The following is a 16,957-nucleotide window of genomic DNA, read 5'->3' as shown; positions in this document are numbered from 1 at the left end:
CTGTTGTGTTAAATTGAGTGCCTAGTGAGATAACTTGAGTGCCATATTGAGTATGACTATAGAGTGACCTAGTTAGTGAAATTTCATGCTTCAAATAGTTGTTGTTGGTAAATAATAGGAGATATATCCTTACGCTTTCTTTTCTGAGGTGTTGAAAGTTACTGGTATTCTGAATTGTAATTTTTCTTGGATTTTGGCAATAAAACGCATGGTTGAACTGCCGCCAATTCTGCGCCGCAATTAAAGGAAAGGCGCTCCAAACCGGCAATTGAACAACCTGTTCAACAGGAATTAATACTGTTATAAATACTTATATGTGAGTCAAGAATTCTAATTTGTTCACTCGGCATTGTTATCTGTTCGTAACCTTACCTAACCTATTCCAACCTAACTTAAATGCACCCAATCCTATCTAGCCTAACTCAAAATAAACAAACGTAACCTAGCATAGCCTAAACTAACGTGAACAAACTTATCAGAACATAACCTAACTTAAACAATCTTAACCCGACCTAGTCAAATCCAATTCAACCTAAACACACCCAATCTGTTCTAAAAAATCTAACCCAAACAAAGCAAATTTAACCTAAACAAACCCAATCTAACCTAAACGAGTCCAATCCAACCTAAAAAAAACAATCTAATCTAAACAAACTCAATCCAACCTAACCACACCCAATCAATTTTGAACAAACCTCATCTGTTCTAAAAAAAAGCTAACTTAAACAAATAAAATTTGACCGAACGCTAACCTTACCTAACCTAGGCAAGCAATACTTACTGACTTAACCTGATGACACAAAAACATGACAATTTAAGCTCCCACTTTTACATACCAATGATAATTTCTCTCACCAGATCTCGGGCATCGAATAAATGCAACCTCGTCGTTAATCTTCGCCTCGCAAATTGTCACCCCAAATTTATGCTCGGAAATTCGGGAATGTTCTCCTCAGGAAATATCGAGTTGCGAGGCGACGCCTAGTCTCCCCCTTCATAAATTACGCAGCTCAGGAGCTCGCAATTTGCAAGAGTTTAATAAAATCGACGGCACTAAAGCTCACGTTCCCTGCCTCCCGCTTAGACTTAGTGAGCGCCATTAAAATGAGTTAGGCGGCACCGAGTTTACGGTAGGAAATTGATTCAAAATTAGGAGGTTGGTAGTTGGGATGTTGTTTGGAAGTTGGGATGTTGTTTGGAAGTTGGGATGTTGTTTAGAAGTGAGGATGTTGGTTGATAGTTGGGATGTTGTTGAGAAGTTGGGATGTTGTTTCGAAGTTTGGATGTTGTTTGGAAGTTGGGATGTTGTTTAGAAGTTGGGATGTTGTTTAGAAGTTGGGATGTTGTTTAGAAGTTGGGATGTTGTTTAGAAGTTTGGATGTTGTTTAGAAGTTGGGATGTTGTTTAGAAGTTTGGATGTTGTTTAGAAGTTTGGATGTTGTTTATGTTTGATGTTGGGCTGTTGGGAATTTATTATGCTGTTTGGAAGTTATTAGAAATTGTTTCTAAAAATTATATTTTTTGTAATATTTTCGGTGTAGCGTGAAGAATCGGTACTGGGTGTGAAGTTACGGGGTGATCTATATTTTAGTAAAGATTTTAAAGAGTTTCAAAATTGACTGTTTCAAGAGTTAAGCAACTATTTAGTAATATATAATTTGACAGTATCAAGTTAATGATGAAGCTAAAAAAAGAGTTATCAAGTTAATAATAAAGAGTAGAGATTTGCAGTTTGACGTTCAGTCATCAACCAAAAATATATATATTTATACAATTGAATAATTGTTTTGACTTTTTTCATTAGATTGGACATATTTTGGCGGTAAAAATATATTATTGAGTTCTTTATTACAGCCCAGCTCAGCTCTTCTTTACTGCCCAGCTCAGCCGTCTTATCTATCGACTTGATAATCAAACTGATAAAGCTTTAGGCGCGTTTCTTTAGAAAATCTTTTTCCACAATAACTAGTTATTAATTCAATTAGCGAGAGAGCTTAAGTGAAGGTAAAATGATAATATTAATTGAACGATGTCCTTGTAACCCCCGGGTGGGTCATCCTGACCCACATGTCACATCAATGGCCGTCACATCGATAAACTTGGCAACAGCGAGGATCTGGACATCTATCGTCAAATTAAACTGATTTAATTCGATTTATATATATTGATTTTACTTAAAGAAGTTAATTTTAAAAAATTCTCATCACCGAAAAGTCTCTCAACATATTGAAGTGTACAAATCTTAAATTTTTATATTTATTTTGTTGCAATTTGTAACTTCTATGCATGCTAAAGTAATAAGAATATAGAACTTATATGTAGCTTACATTGGTTAAAAAAATAATTGTTAGTTATTTGTGAATAACTAAATGATTAAAAAAGTGAGAGAAGTGTAAATGATTTTGGTTTTAGAGCTTCGGTTTTACGCCCTTTTGCGGGGCCAAACTGGGTCACGTTGACCCACTTTATATAAGGCAAACTGTGAATCACTATTAATAGTTTATCCCTCAATTTTCTTAGTGCAAGGATTTTGCGTTTTAATTTAGTTGATATTATTTTTTATACTCCATTTTAAGCCAAGTAGGAATTCCAAACACAAAAATTAGGAATCAGTTATAAAAATTAGAGTGTACAATATCTTAACCTCAACTTCAATGTGCTTATAAAATTATTGAAAAAGTGCAATTTCAGTGTAAATTGGACGAGCAATTTCCTTATTTTCCTCCGGCAGCGAAGAGCAGCAACGATATAATGCCGCCCGGTATCGGATGCCGATGCTCTCATCGCCGCGCACTGGACCAGAGATCAGGGGGGGCAACCCAAACTATCCGCTGCATAACCCGGCGGTGATCGCCATGCATTGTGCCTGAGATTTGCAGACAAATTTGGAAACGATTATGAAACAGCTTCAACTATTTATTAAAGGTTTTAAAGGATGAAAACATTCGTATCACCTGCAAATTGATATTGACACGCTCCGACCGAGTCTCAATGCCATCCTTTTCGGTTGAATGTTGTATCCTAAGTTATACTTCGTGTACAGACTCGTACGAGCCGCATAAATTACTTTGGATTATATTTATTTCATAATTAATAATTGCTCATAGGTATCTGGTAACCCATGGTCGTTTTAAAAATATTATTTCTTACGTTTCAATATTTACGGAAGTTATGATTTCAGTTCATTATTGATGGATTAAAATTCATGAATCATGATTCTCAGAAATATGACTTTGTGAAATGAATAGTAATATTGGGAAAGTTCATCAATATCTACCGTTATTATATGCAATATAGTTTGATATTGTTCAGCGGTAACGCAAGAATAAAATTTAGCTGTTCTCATGTAGGCAGAATCGCTCCCCAAGCGCACCGTATACCAAATCGCTTAAATAACAGAGAATGATAAGCCAATGGTACAACTGACTAAGCTTATGGATAACTCCTCATGATTAAAATGTTTATTCAAGTTATAAAACATTCACAAGTGCATGGAAGCTTCGCCCAGGTCTTAACTAACTTTACATTTCTACAAAATTACATAATTAATACATTTCTAAATAAAGACATTTGATCGTAAATTTCATGCCAAAGGAGCTTATAAACTCCAAACGTCAATTATAATTGTGATAAAGAGGCTTACATATGATTTGGGAAATTTTAGTTGAAGAAAAAAACGTTTCGAGGAGAAACTCATGTATATGCGTGGCACGAATTGAGGGCCTTAGGTAAATGCATGGAACTTTAAGTTCATAATTGTGCTTCATATCGCTATTCTAGTCTCTGAGTTTACCACTCAGGCAACATTGCGTGATTTATAATTGAGAAGCGGTCTTGTTTGTAGGAAAACCCCGAATATTCCATCATGAATAAGTAATTCAATTCCTTCCAGTTACGATACTTAATTCAAGCCAGGGGAAATGTCCTCATCAGTAATGAAAACCACGGTTTTGAAAGTAAATTGCATAATTTTTAAAGCTCATTGCAGTATTAGGAGAATAAATTCTCTTTAAATTATTGTTTATGAAGTCACTGGATGCTACACGCGTCAGGCGCTGCAGGTCGGGCGCAGTTATGCGTTGCTGTTGAACAGCGCAGCCTCCCGTAGCTGTGATACCGACCGAGCTCGTGACATTATTGAATATTATTTATTTCATCATTCGACAAAGCTGGTTCACAACGAGCCTGTATATTGTTACCCAAATCACCATTAGTTTTAGATTATTATTTTTTAAGTAACGGATTAATTTATGTTAATAGATGTTATTTCGAATTAATTTATATTGTACGTGTATATTATATATTATATTATACTTTAGAGTTAATAAACTAAATCCAATGACAAGCAGATTCTCCCCGTCCGACCATTACTAAATTAATTCATAATAACACAAAACATGTAATAATCATTCTTATGATATTAAGCTGCAGGTGTTAAAAAATGTCTGTTATCAAATTTGAATCCTCAATTGTAGAAAAAAAAATATATTTTAAAATTATTCTGAATATAGTTATTGTTTTTTTTTTGTTCCCGAAGCCAAGGATGTAAAACATCCTCGCGTGTGACGGGTGCCTCGTGGGTGGTGGCCTCTTGTGTTATGGCTTAATTAATTACCGCTTCCGTTTCTTTGTAACAGTTCGGCAGTTGAGTGACTAATTGACTTTGTTGTACGATTGGTTGATTAAAACTAACTGTTTAATATGAATAATACGTTTTTATTTTGGTCTTTATCATAAAGTTCCATTTTCCAAATGGGAAATCATAGTGAATTGAGAAAGATGTTGCATAGAAACCATGCTGAAAATGAACGTACTTGTACGTTAAATTGAATGTAAAGAAATGCAAACACGTTCATAAGCTGAGAGTAACCATGCGATGTAACGAAAGGCCTTCCAATGTTAATTAGTGTAAATTGTACTGATGTTAGTTAAATTTTATGGTAAGAGAAATGTTCAAAAATCAATTTTAAAATTGTAATGAACGATTTCATTAGTAAAGTCAAATCTGTGGATGAATCCATTATAATAAAAATATTTTCCGACGACTTCATTTACAATGTATTTCCTTTGGCCTACATCACACAGCCTGTCTACACAAATAAACGTCTCACAGCCTGAGTATACAAGCAAACTCGTCACACAGCCTGAGTATACAAGCAAACGTCACACAGCCTAAGTATACAAGCAAACGTCACACAATCTTCACAAAATTATCAACAGTCCGAACTTCATCCAGCACAGCACCAGGCGCTATGGTGTTTGTACGGTAGGCCATATGCTTTATCATTTATAATTATGCCATTGATTTTTTAATTATTTCATATAATTCATTCATTCACCATCATAATCTTCCTCTCTCCTGTCTCGCTTGAATCCGCCGCCCTTAATTAAATCCATATTCATTCATTCACACAATCTTCTAGTCAAGAATTAATTCTTCATATCTACACAGAAAATCTTACCTCATGCTCATTCATAACTTAGAACTATGGTTACTATGATAATATCCCGTTCACTATTTACGAAGAAAAGGTTCATGGGACCGGCGACGGTGCCACATTGCGCCATTTCAATGGGTAGTTTGAGCCAGGTTTAGTCCGCCGCTAACGACCAGGTGGCAACAGCGCTGCATAACTGCGTCAGGCAGGAGCCTAGGCCGCATTTTGCCATTGGATTTGCCTTAGTTCTTATAACGATAGATTTATTTATACAAACCGAATTACAATTATATATTATAATATAAAATAAAAGGACTACTTTTTTCATGCTCAATTATCAACGAGACAAGTCTGGTCTTAAAATATATGATGTCATGTTGTTCATTAATGTTGAAATTTCATTGTCATGTCTAAGTGACCACATCTAGTCTGTCGTTTATGCTCCAGTGGCAACAGCACAACATAACTGCGACAGACAGGAGCGACGACCGAATATAATGTCATAATAGAATTGATTTTATTACTTCTTACAAGAATTAATTAACATTTATCTAATTTTTTTTTTCAACTAAGTGTAATCAAGCCTCTGTTTATTACATTTGTCATATGTACTTAACTCATTATAGTGTAAAGTTTTCAGGAAAATGAAATCAATGTAAAAACTTAAATCATTAATCTTCGGCGCCAAACCTGCGCATGCAGCTTCGTACCAAAGTTCTGAACACACAATCCAAGAAGGCATTATCATACAGGGCAAATTTAAGAACAAATTGTCAATACTGCAATAATAATAATTAGTATTACAATAAGCAGTACTAAAAATCTCCAACTTTAAATGCTGTACACTGGTGGTGTGTTGCTCATAACTTCTGCAATTTAGTCTCAAAAAGTTAAATGCAACAATTGTAACAATCAGTGCAAGAGTACTTATATCATTAGTCTGCTTATATCGCAAGTTCACGAGGAATTTAAAAGCAAAGAAAACGCCAAGAAAATTCACCATATCGATATTGAAAACGTTACGGAAGAATGAGGAGGCTTGGCGAGAGGCAAGTTAGAACGATAGCTCCTGCCACGGTGTTCAGAAACCCGGATGTAGAAGTTACGCGACGTCATTCCAACGTACGTAGATGCACAGCGTGCACAACAGAACTCATAGACCAGGTTTGATCGCATCCGAGCAGGAATAACGTCCTTATATATACCCTTATACGTTTTCAATATCGATATGGTGAATTTTCTTGGCGTTTTCTTTGCTTTTAAATTCCTCAGTGCAAGAGGTTGCAATTGAGATCAGTGGTAAACTACACACTCAGATATCCAGAGGTGGGCAGTAGCGCGCTACATGTAGCGGCCGCTACATTTTCAGTAACAGTAGCGTTAGCGGCGCTACATTTATGGCAATGTAGCAGTAGCGGTAGCGCCCGCTACATATTTATGTAGCGATACGAGGTTTTGCCGCTACAGCGCTACCGCTACATTTCTAAATAAAGCCGTTAGATTTTGCTTATTAATATTAAATATTATTTATAAACCAGCATGATACATACATAAAATAAATTACAGAATAAAACTGTACGAAAGATTTCGGTGTAATGTTGTCAACCCTCAGCCTGTTACTACAGTGTCAACAAGTTAGTTGTTACTTGTTAAGTTGTTACCAGTTGTTACCAGTTGTTACCAGTAATACCTACCAGTTGTTACCAGTTACAGGTATTTTTTCATGTTTCAGTTTGCTTACAGTTATTTTTATATTTCACCTTCCCTACATGGATGTCTACTTTAATCTACCAATCTCAAAAATAATCCACATATACAAAGTCCTCGCACGGCATTTATCAGGGAACCAACGCTCCTCTCACTGCCCTTTAGAGTTGATTTACTGAAACAAACGAGGGACCGTAAGTTTCCCTCTGAATTTAATGTTTGCTCCCATTGAACGATGTGCCGAGCTGCTGGAAAAGGAGCTTTTGCCGCGCCTCACTCCCCTTGTTCCCCGATCATAAACTTGCTATATACAAATATAGCAAGTTTATGTATATACAAATAAAAGACTGATTTTTTATCTGTATATGTGGATAATTTTTAAGATTGGTAGATTAAAGTAGACATCCTTGTAGGGAAGGTAAAAGATAAAAATAACTGTAACTTTTATTCACTATATCTAACCCGTACTAGTTCGATTAGGTTAATTGCAATAAAGTTGCATTGATATGTTTTGAAAATGTTTTATTATCATTAAATGTTAATGAGTAAATCCAAATAGCAGAACAATAAATATTTAGAGATTTCCAATAATTTTGGCCATTGTAGCGGCTAGTGTAGCGGCGCTACATTTTACTGTAGTGGTAGCGGTAGCGCTCGCTACAATCTAGTGGGTGTAGCGATAGCGGTAGCGCCCGCTACATTTAGAGCATGTAGCGGTAGCGGTAGCGGCGCTACATTTCAAAGTAGCGCTGCCCAGCTCTGAATTGATATCAACTAGACACATCAGGATAATCTCAATCTACAAGAATATTAATATTTAAGTACAAAACAGCAACACCGTGCATCCTAGAGCCATTCAATCAAACTTTTCTTTACTTTAATGAACTTTACTGATATACTAATAGTTTGTGGTGCTGAAAAGAGCCAAATAGGAGAGTTGTTTGTTCATCGTTCAAAATTATATTTTTGAATTCTAAATCAAATGTCGAGGAATCAAATCAAAATCAATAATCTTTTTGAAACTTTACTTGCATTTTCTCTACTTACTTTCCTATATAAGAAGGTATTTTATTTTTATCGCAATTTTTGGTCTTCGGTCTGCTGGCGCCGATTGGAAAAATATCAGAATAGACACGCAAATCATTAGTTCCTTGTTGTTTCTAAATAATTCTACAACAAGCCATATATATAAGAAGATGGTTTGGTTATATACTTATATCAGTAAAATAGATGGGAGGAGGAGAACAAGCTTCCCAGTCGGAGCGGAGCAACAGCGACCCATAACCTGCGGCATGCCATGTGTACTTGGAGATCGAACATTAATAACGATGAATTTCTACGTTGTTTTTCATTGTTTGGTATTACGTCGTGTTGCATTGAATTTGGTAAACATCACCCGGGGGTTATGACAAGCATCGAATTATCCAAAAACGTTATTAGAAATAATTTCTTATAAAAAGGAAGGTTGTTTTGGGGCGCGTCGATCACTACTTAGTCGGTCACATGGAACACAAGTGGGAACAGCGCCGCATAGCTGCGACCAACAAACATCTATTGATAGAAATGAATGTAGTATTAGATTCCCAGCTTGTACAGCGATTTATTTACAATAATACTTAATTATGTAATTTATTGGTAGAAAATTCTTTGCCGGCTTCATGACCCATGACTTTATTGTTCGTAGAAGTGGACGGTTTATGATGAACTTGGCACTAGGGCCTTTCCATACTTCCATTGAGCGAGTGCGTTCTACGGTTCTACTATTTACAGATCACTTCTTATCAATATTATACCTCCGGATTCTAATCATATATAAACAATTGAATGTTATTTTATAACCTACCGTTATAACGGTACGTATGAGGTCTTAGTGTCGTCACTTGGTTATCATATTGATATCTAAATTTTATAAACCTCGGCTCCTGCCGTAGTCATATGTCAGAATGAATGCTTAATATAGGTTAGTCCATCCTCAAAAATTTTCTACTAACGCTTGTATATTGAAGGGTTAACTACTATATTTATTTGTATATAAGCGGTTCATGATAATGTTGATTCATTATTATCGATTATATTCTCTCTATAAACGCATTATTTGATAACTTACGTAGATGAAACTAATCCGTTCCCTCACTCTAAACATTCGCTGTGCCTGTGGGTCGGTGGCAGCTATGAGGCGCTGTTGTGGCCTGTTGTCCTCGTGGCCTGAATGGCTGAATGCCCGGCCCTGGATGGCATTTTCTTTCTATTTACTTATTACCTCCTCCTATTTACTTACTACCTCTTAATATTCCATTCAAAATTAATTAGGTTAGAAAGAAGGTCCTCCGAAGTTCCAATCGGCCCTAAAACGTGAATTAATTGTATAGTTTAGTCATCATCATACAATATATACAGCTTTTATGTTTAAAGCTGTAATGCTTCAATTAAGTAACTTGAATTCGTTAAGAAAACATAAATTTCATAGAATTATAGCGTTATTGTGTTTCTAACTATTTTTCCGTGTCATAATTAGGAACTGTAATGACCAATTTCCGTAACTTCTTAACAGTTTTGGTACGTTCAATTGTAAAAGATATGTATATTATTACCACGTTTTTCTTAGCTCGCTTTCGTGTCTGTGATGATCAAATCTTGCAATCGATATTTCACCAACTTTCCCATTAGCTAGCGCTCTGAAACTTTTAGGGAAGCTCAGCTCCCGATAACAATACAATAATCAATAATTTGTTGCACGTTTCCAGGCGTATAAACTCTAAAGGAACTCACAAGCATTATCAAGTAATCACCAAACAATTAAATACATATGCGCCCCACGTTTTTCGTTTTAGATGTTGTAAAATATTTTAACTGAAATACAAAAGACCAAGAGAATGAAAGCAAACAGAGATCAGTAGCTGCTGAAAAATTATTTCCTACTTTTGAGTCCACATGAAAAACGTGGTCTTTAAAAATTTTTTTTATACATTTTATTTTTAATTCTCCATGTTTCCTGGATAAACGACATTGGTTGCACGAAATTGCAGTGAACGCCAGCGGAAGCGTGTGTGTCATGAGTCGGTAGAGCTATAATTACCTTTCACGTGATATTCATAACGTTCACCTAGTATTAATTAGTTCTTAGTCATAATACATAATATCAACATTCCTCAGCGAACGTTAATCATATTTACAAAACGAGCTCGCTATCATTGTGATTTAAATGCTATTTTACCACACTTCTCTTTAACTTCATTTCTGGTTGTTTGTTTGTTTGTCTGCTGCAAATCTTATAATCTATATTTAATACACTTCTAGAAGTCTAATTGATCTGAAATTTTGCACAGACGTAAAATCGGAGACAATGCAGGAATCAAGTGAAATAAATAATTATAATAATTAAAAAATTAAATATTAGAAAAATTTAAAATGATTTTTTTTTAATTTGAAAAAATTAGAAATTCATTGTAGATCGGAGACACTGGATTCTTTTGAGGTATTGTTTTTAAAAAGTAATTTTTAAACGTATATTATTAGTGTTTAAATAAAGTCGTAGAAGCAAGTTAACTTCAATGGTGCACTGCAACGTCGCGGTCTACGTCGCGCTAACGTCGACATCATAAAATTTTTCCTAAAATTTATTGGCAAAAAAATATCAAATGATTGGCATGCTGTAAAACCCGAACTGATAGCCGTTCCATACGCATTCATTCATTGCAAATAAAATATAATATTACAATAATCGAATGATAACTCTTTGACATCCCCTACGCCCTCGATATCCTTTCTTCTTAGCCAAGTTTTGATGTAAACAAGCCTTGCGTAAAACAAAGCATTCAGGTAAATAACGTCATAATAAGTAAGGGTAATAAGGGTAATAGTAAGGGTAAGGGTAATAAGGGTAACGTCATAATAAGTGTTTAGGTGTTACAGTGTGTGTTACATAAAGTAGGGACCGAGACTTGTCCGCCTGTGGGGCAGGTCGGTGACGGTTATGAAGCGCTGTTTTGACCTGTACCTCTTTGCGGCCTGAATGCGAGAGAAGACAACCTGTTCGTTGCACCCGAGAGGCAGGCCTTTCTAGCGCATTTTCTCATTTATGAGAAAAAAAGCGCTATTGGGCTCGTCATGTCCGTCCGTCTGTCCGCCTGTCCATCTGTCCATCTATCTGTCCGTCTGTCTGTCCGTGACCACGTTTTCGACGACGAGAAAATGCGCTCTCTGTCACTCACTGCAGTGAGTACTGAGTTATATTTTTTTGGTTGTTTGTGTCAGACGGACGACAGAAACTGTCTTTCCACCATGGACGGTCACGATGTTGCACCCACCGCCTAAAAAACAACATTTCGGGCGGGGAATCGAACCCGGGCCTCCACTCCCCCGTGCCCGCAAATTTTCTCACAAATGCAAGTCTCCCTTAGACTAATAAGTATGCCACCCACAGTCATGCAAACCTATTACGTCTGTAGTAAGGCGCTCACTTGTACACCCCGGGACAGCAGTGGCGGGACAGCAAAAATGATGACCAACTAATTATCTTCACAATATAAACAAAATTCGCGATTTTATCACGCCGTGGCACAGCAGATGCAACAATTGTCGTTTCTTCACCAAGTCATTCACACGTTTTCAATGTGTCTATCTAGAAACGCCATGAACCCTTTCTTATATACTTTTTCATATATTATACGCAATAAAAGTTTTCAATATATTGTGTGAGTGTGCAATATCCAATATATTATATTTCTTGTATTGTTAATGGCCTTATCTCATTAAGAACCACGAAACCATGATATAATTTACCGTTCACTATTGTACATAGTATTAATGAATAATAATGGTTCAGACAATGTGACCGGCGCCGGTGCCACATTGTTCATTTCACTTCTCAACAATCATAACAATTTAATAACTGTGATAAACGTAACAATGACAGGCAACAGTGCCTGCCACATTGTTTTATTTATTATATATAATTTAATACCAATGGTGCGGTGCCATGGTTTCATTTCAACGGGGAACTTGCGCTGGGTTTAGTCCGCCGCTAATGACAGGTGGCAACAGCGCTGCATAACTGCGGCACACTGGAGCGGCGGCCGCAATCTTGCCATAAGATTTGATATACTCTTAAAACAATTGAGAACAGCTTCCATATTATTTCGGACACTGAAGTTGTGTCAATTCCTTATATATATAATTGTTCTACTTGTTCGGCGTGAGTGGAGTTTTCTTTATGCCCTTAAAACGAAAGAGTAAATTGGAACTGTGTCAAGTAGTTTCAAGTTATACAGGGTGTCCCAAAAAAACGATACTCAACTTTGAATGGCTGTAACTTGAAAAGTAAAAGAGTTAAAAAAAATTGAAAGGTCAGGATTTGTTCCCTATGTTTTTCTCCATCTCTCCACCAAAAATCAGACAGATCGGTGTAGCCATAAGCGTTTGATAGAACTTTCAGTGACATGTGCTAAAATCGTGCTTGCGCAAAGTTTTAGTAACATCATTTTGCATAATCATTACGTTGTCTTGACATGTTTTCTTTTCGCTGTTTTATTTTTAGCGCATTTTCTCATTTATGAAAAAATGCACTATTGTGCTCGCCATGTCCGTCTGTCCGTCCGTCCTTCTGCCCGTCTGTCTGTCCGTCTGTCTGTCCGTCCGTGACTTCATGTTTTCGTCGACGAGAAAATGCGCTCTCTGTCACTCACTGCAGTGAGTACTGAGTTACATTTTTAGTATCTTTGGTGAGACAAAAACATGGCAATCTTTGGTGAGAGGCAATCTTTGGTTTTGAAATTCTCTCTCACCAAAGATTGCCATGATTGTGTCTCACCAAAGATTGACATGATTGTGTCTCACCAAATATTGTCATGATTGTGTCTCACCAAAGATTGTCATGATTGCCTCTCACCAAAAATTGTAATGATTGCCTCTCAACAAAGATTGCCATGTTTTTGTCTCACCAAAGATACAAAAAATGGAACTCAGTACACACTGCAGTGAGTGAAAGAGAGCGCATTTTCTCGTCGACGAAAACATGAAGTCCCGGACGGACAGACAGACGGACAGACAGACGGGCAGAAGGACGGACGGACAGACGGACATGGCGAGCACAATAGTGCATTTTTTTCATAAATGAGAAAATAAGCTAAAAATAAAACTGCGAAAAAAAACATGTCAAGCCAACGTAATGATTATGCAAAATGATGTTACTAAAACTTTGCGCAAGCACGAGTTAAGCACATGTCTGAAAGTTCTATCAAACGCTTATCGCTACATCGATCTGTCGGATTTTTGTTGGAGAGAAACATAGGGAACTAATCCTGACCTTCCAAAACTTTTTAACTCTATTACTTTTCGAGTTACAGCCATTCAAAGTTGAGTATCGTTTTTTTTGGTACACCCTGTATAAAAAAATCAGAAAAATTATTACTTTAACAATATTATCATCTTATCGAAATATATCATAAATTACTCACAGCTTTACATGGGTGAGATTTGGAAGCTCGTTCATAACGGTATATATCAGAAGATGCAGCTATAACTTGATTTATTTAATCTAATTACGACATTGGGGTAATAATAAGAGTTGAGTTTTACCAAAAATAACCATACCTAAAGAAGGGATCAAATAATTAGTAAAATGAGAGAGAACATAGTTTGCAGAGCTTGCAGCGTGTGGCTTGTCACGAGAGTTTATCCGCAGACACTCGTGGATGGATGTTTTAATAAAAGGCGGATCTCATTATTCTACTTATTATTGTTGAGTCCATCTTCACATGACGTGCTCTGCAAATCAGAGTTGCATCAGAAGGCAGAACTTATGTTAGTCTTAATGGTAATTCCTCTGAACGTTAGTCAGCAACGACTGAGTAATTTAAGGCACTCGAAGAATTTATTCAGATTTCTACCTAGGCAAAATTAAGTAGTGTTAGAACATGAAGGACCACAATGGTGAGGCACAAACATCAAAATAACATCTTGTCAAATAAACGTTCCGGTCAGGGTTATATAGTACAAACTGTCTGGTAAAGTTACGCAAAATGAATTTACGAAAGTAAATAAATAATAAATGCATAAACAATTAGAATCATTTGCTCAATCACGTTGATTGCGCCGCAAGCTAGAATGTCAGTATCAAAAAGAACAACACGCCATAAATGTGGCAAAAAACTCCTAGGAACACTGTAAAGATTTCAAAGAACATTCAGGAAATTTTAACCGGATTCAGTAATGCGACATATAGGCTTCACACTGGGCATGCAGTATGACGTGCTTAAAAATCAGCTAGCAGTAGATTATAGTTGGAACATCCCTGCTCATATCACTGATAAGGCAGGTGAAACTTCACCATCAATGTTAACAATTTAAACATGAAAATGATGCCAAGTTATCAGAAAGTGACTAACGTAATTAATGTTATCATGGTATAGCACTTAACGCCATGCAGAATTCTTATAGAATACAGGTCACATAAGTCGTAATTCAGCTATAGGACAAGTTAAGCTGTGGAAGATCCTGCCAATTTACTGCATTTGTTCAGAAACAAGTTCACAGAGTCAAATTCAAAACTAATTTGCTATTAATACACGTTTAAAAACGAACAAATAATAAGTCCTGATTAATTTACTCACGATATTTTGCTTGCCTTACGTGACACATTGATTCGTAAAATTCATGTAACCCGGAACGCGGATGTTTGTATACGCGGATACCAAAAAAATTAAAACTAACGCTAATGCTGGGATTTATCCCGGGCACATATGGCTGGGGCACCTTAATAAATCTATGGCTGACTTATTATGACTCGCAGAAATAGTTACAAGGCAAAAAATATATGGAATAGTTCTCACGGCAGAAAAACGCTTCAAATTTTTTATAATGTCTGCTCTAAAATAAATTCTAACAATTATTTTTATTAATCATTATTAAAGTAATATTTTTTGAGACCTGCCTTTTTGAACTATCAGGATCAGCCGAAAAATTTTTCTCTGGTCATTGCTCGACCTCGACTATAATAGATATAAGAAAAGTCATTCTGCGGTCTCCAATGAAACTTGTTTAATAGATAGATAATAGATGTAAAACGTATAATAGTATATAGTATAATAAATAGATGGTTGGAGAATAGTGTGGGTGGTTAGTTAGTCGTTAGAACGGGTAGAAACGGGGAATATGCTAGCTATTTATTGTCGTCTAATAATAAATATTTATAAAATTAGTATTTATATATAATAAACATAGCAAGCATTAAGGAGGAGTTTGGAGGGGTTGTGAGCTTGAGCGCAACAGTCAGAGCAAAGCTCGCAGTGGCAACAGCGCCTCATAACTTCGGTTCACCGACAGCGTTTGGCCAACTTTCTCTCATAAGATGGACAATTATTTAAAATTCTTTACATTGGTTCGTTCGAATAATATTCGCACTTCGATGGCATGATGACATTTTCTCACAATCTGCTGTTACTTTCAAACAGACTAATTTAATTGTGTTGTTCCTTTAACTTCAACGTATATTGTGATAATGTGACAACGTGTTGTGTTGTGCAGCATATTGATAGCACTAAAATTAATGACAAGTCATGTACGTATCTGATGTTTCAGAGAATATCTATTTTTTTGTCCATTATATTGGCTATTTATTTCTGCAATCCATAAAAAAAAAACAGCCGTAACTGCCCGTAAGCCGTTATTAGCCTCATCTATTTTTAAAAAATAATGTAGTTATCCCATTTATATTGGCTCTATCGAACATAGAAAACTTTTCCAGGATCAGCTCAGCTATACAGTATTCGAGAGATTAGAGTTAGATAATAACATCAGCATTCTACGTACTGAATGATAAATCAAGTTAGAAATCATATCTCTAATCCTTACTGAAGTGTATGATTTACTGATATTTAAGCAATATATTTTGAGCAAAATCTGTAGAAAATAGTAAAGGAGTATTGGTCGGTGGATAATACAACGCAAGGAGTCGTGGACCGAAGTGAACGACAACAAACGCGCGCCTGGCCGCCTGGCAGCAAGTCAATCTAAAAACAGTAATTCTCAATTAAGAAATGAATTTAGGGTTCAGAAAGTTAACAAAAAACATTGTTCAATTATAGTTAAATCGATATCACTGGAAATTAATTGCTATAAACACTAATATTAAAGGCCGCATGTATTTTTGACTTTCGTTGTTGGTTGGTCGCATGTATGAGGTGCTGTTGCCGTTGGTGTTCTATGTGACTCGCCGGACCGATAAAATGAGTTGTTCTACGCCGTAGTGGTTGGTTGTTAGTTAGTTTGCAAGGATTGATCAAACATTTTCTGTAAAAATTATTTATTAGACGATTTAATATATTTATGTGATATTTTCCCGATGATGATAGACTTTGCAGTTGTATTCTTGCTCAACAAAGTTTAACAATATCTTATTATAGTGGTATAAAATAACGATAATGTTAGATTTCAATAGGAACAACGTTTTTCCTTCACATAAGAACTGAGCACTGGACAGGCAGTGTTATGTGGCGCTGTTGATCAATGCGTCCTCAAAGCGTCATCCTGGTATGATGTGTTTTGTGTGTAGTTTTACATAAGACTAAGTTGATTGATGCTTTGGGTTTGTTATAAATTATTTTAATAATAATAATAAGAACATTAAATCTAAAACCTCAATCCGCATTGAATAAAAGAAAATTTCGAATATAATAAATACATATAACAAAGAGTAGAGAGAAAGTTACACGAAACGGCAAGCAATAAGTGATTTTCTATTGAGAGGATTTAGTGAAATTTAGTGAAATTTAATTCAAAATTGAAAGACATTATGAATTTTATTTTAGACGTTG

Source organism: Hyalella azteca, unplaced genomic scaffold, assembly GCF_000764305.2.
Source record: "Hyalella azteca isolate HAZT.00-mixed unplaced genomic scaffold, Hazt_2.0.2 contig16339, whole genome shotgun sequence".
NCBI classification, from domain to species: domain Eukaryota; kingdom Metazoa; phylum Arthropoda; class Malacostraca; order Amphipoda; family Hyalellidae; genus Hyalella; species Hyalella azteca.
The sequence above is the reverse complement of the archived record's forward strand: the minus strand, read 5'-3'. Positions refer to the sequence as shown.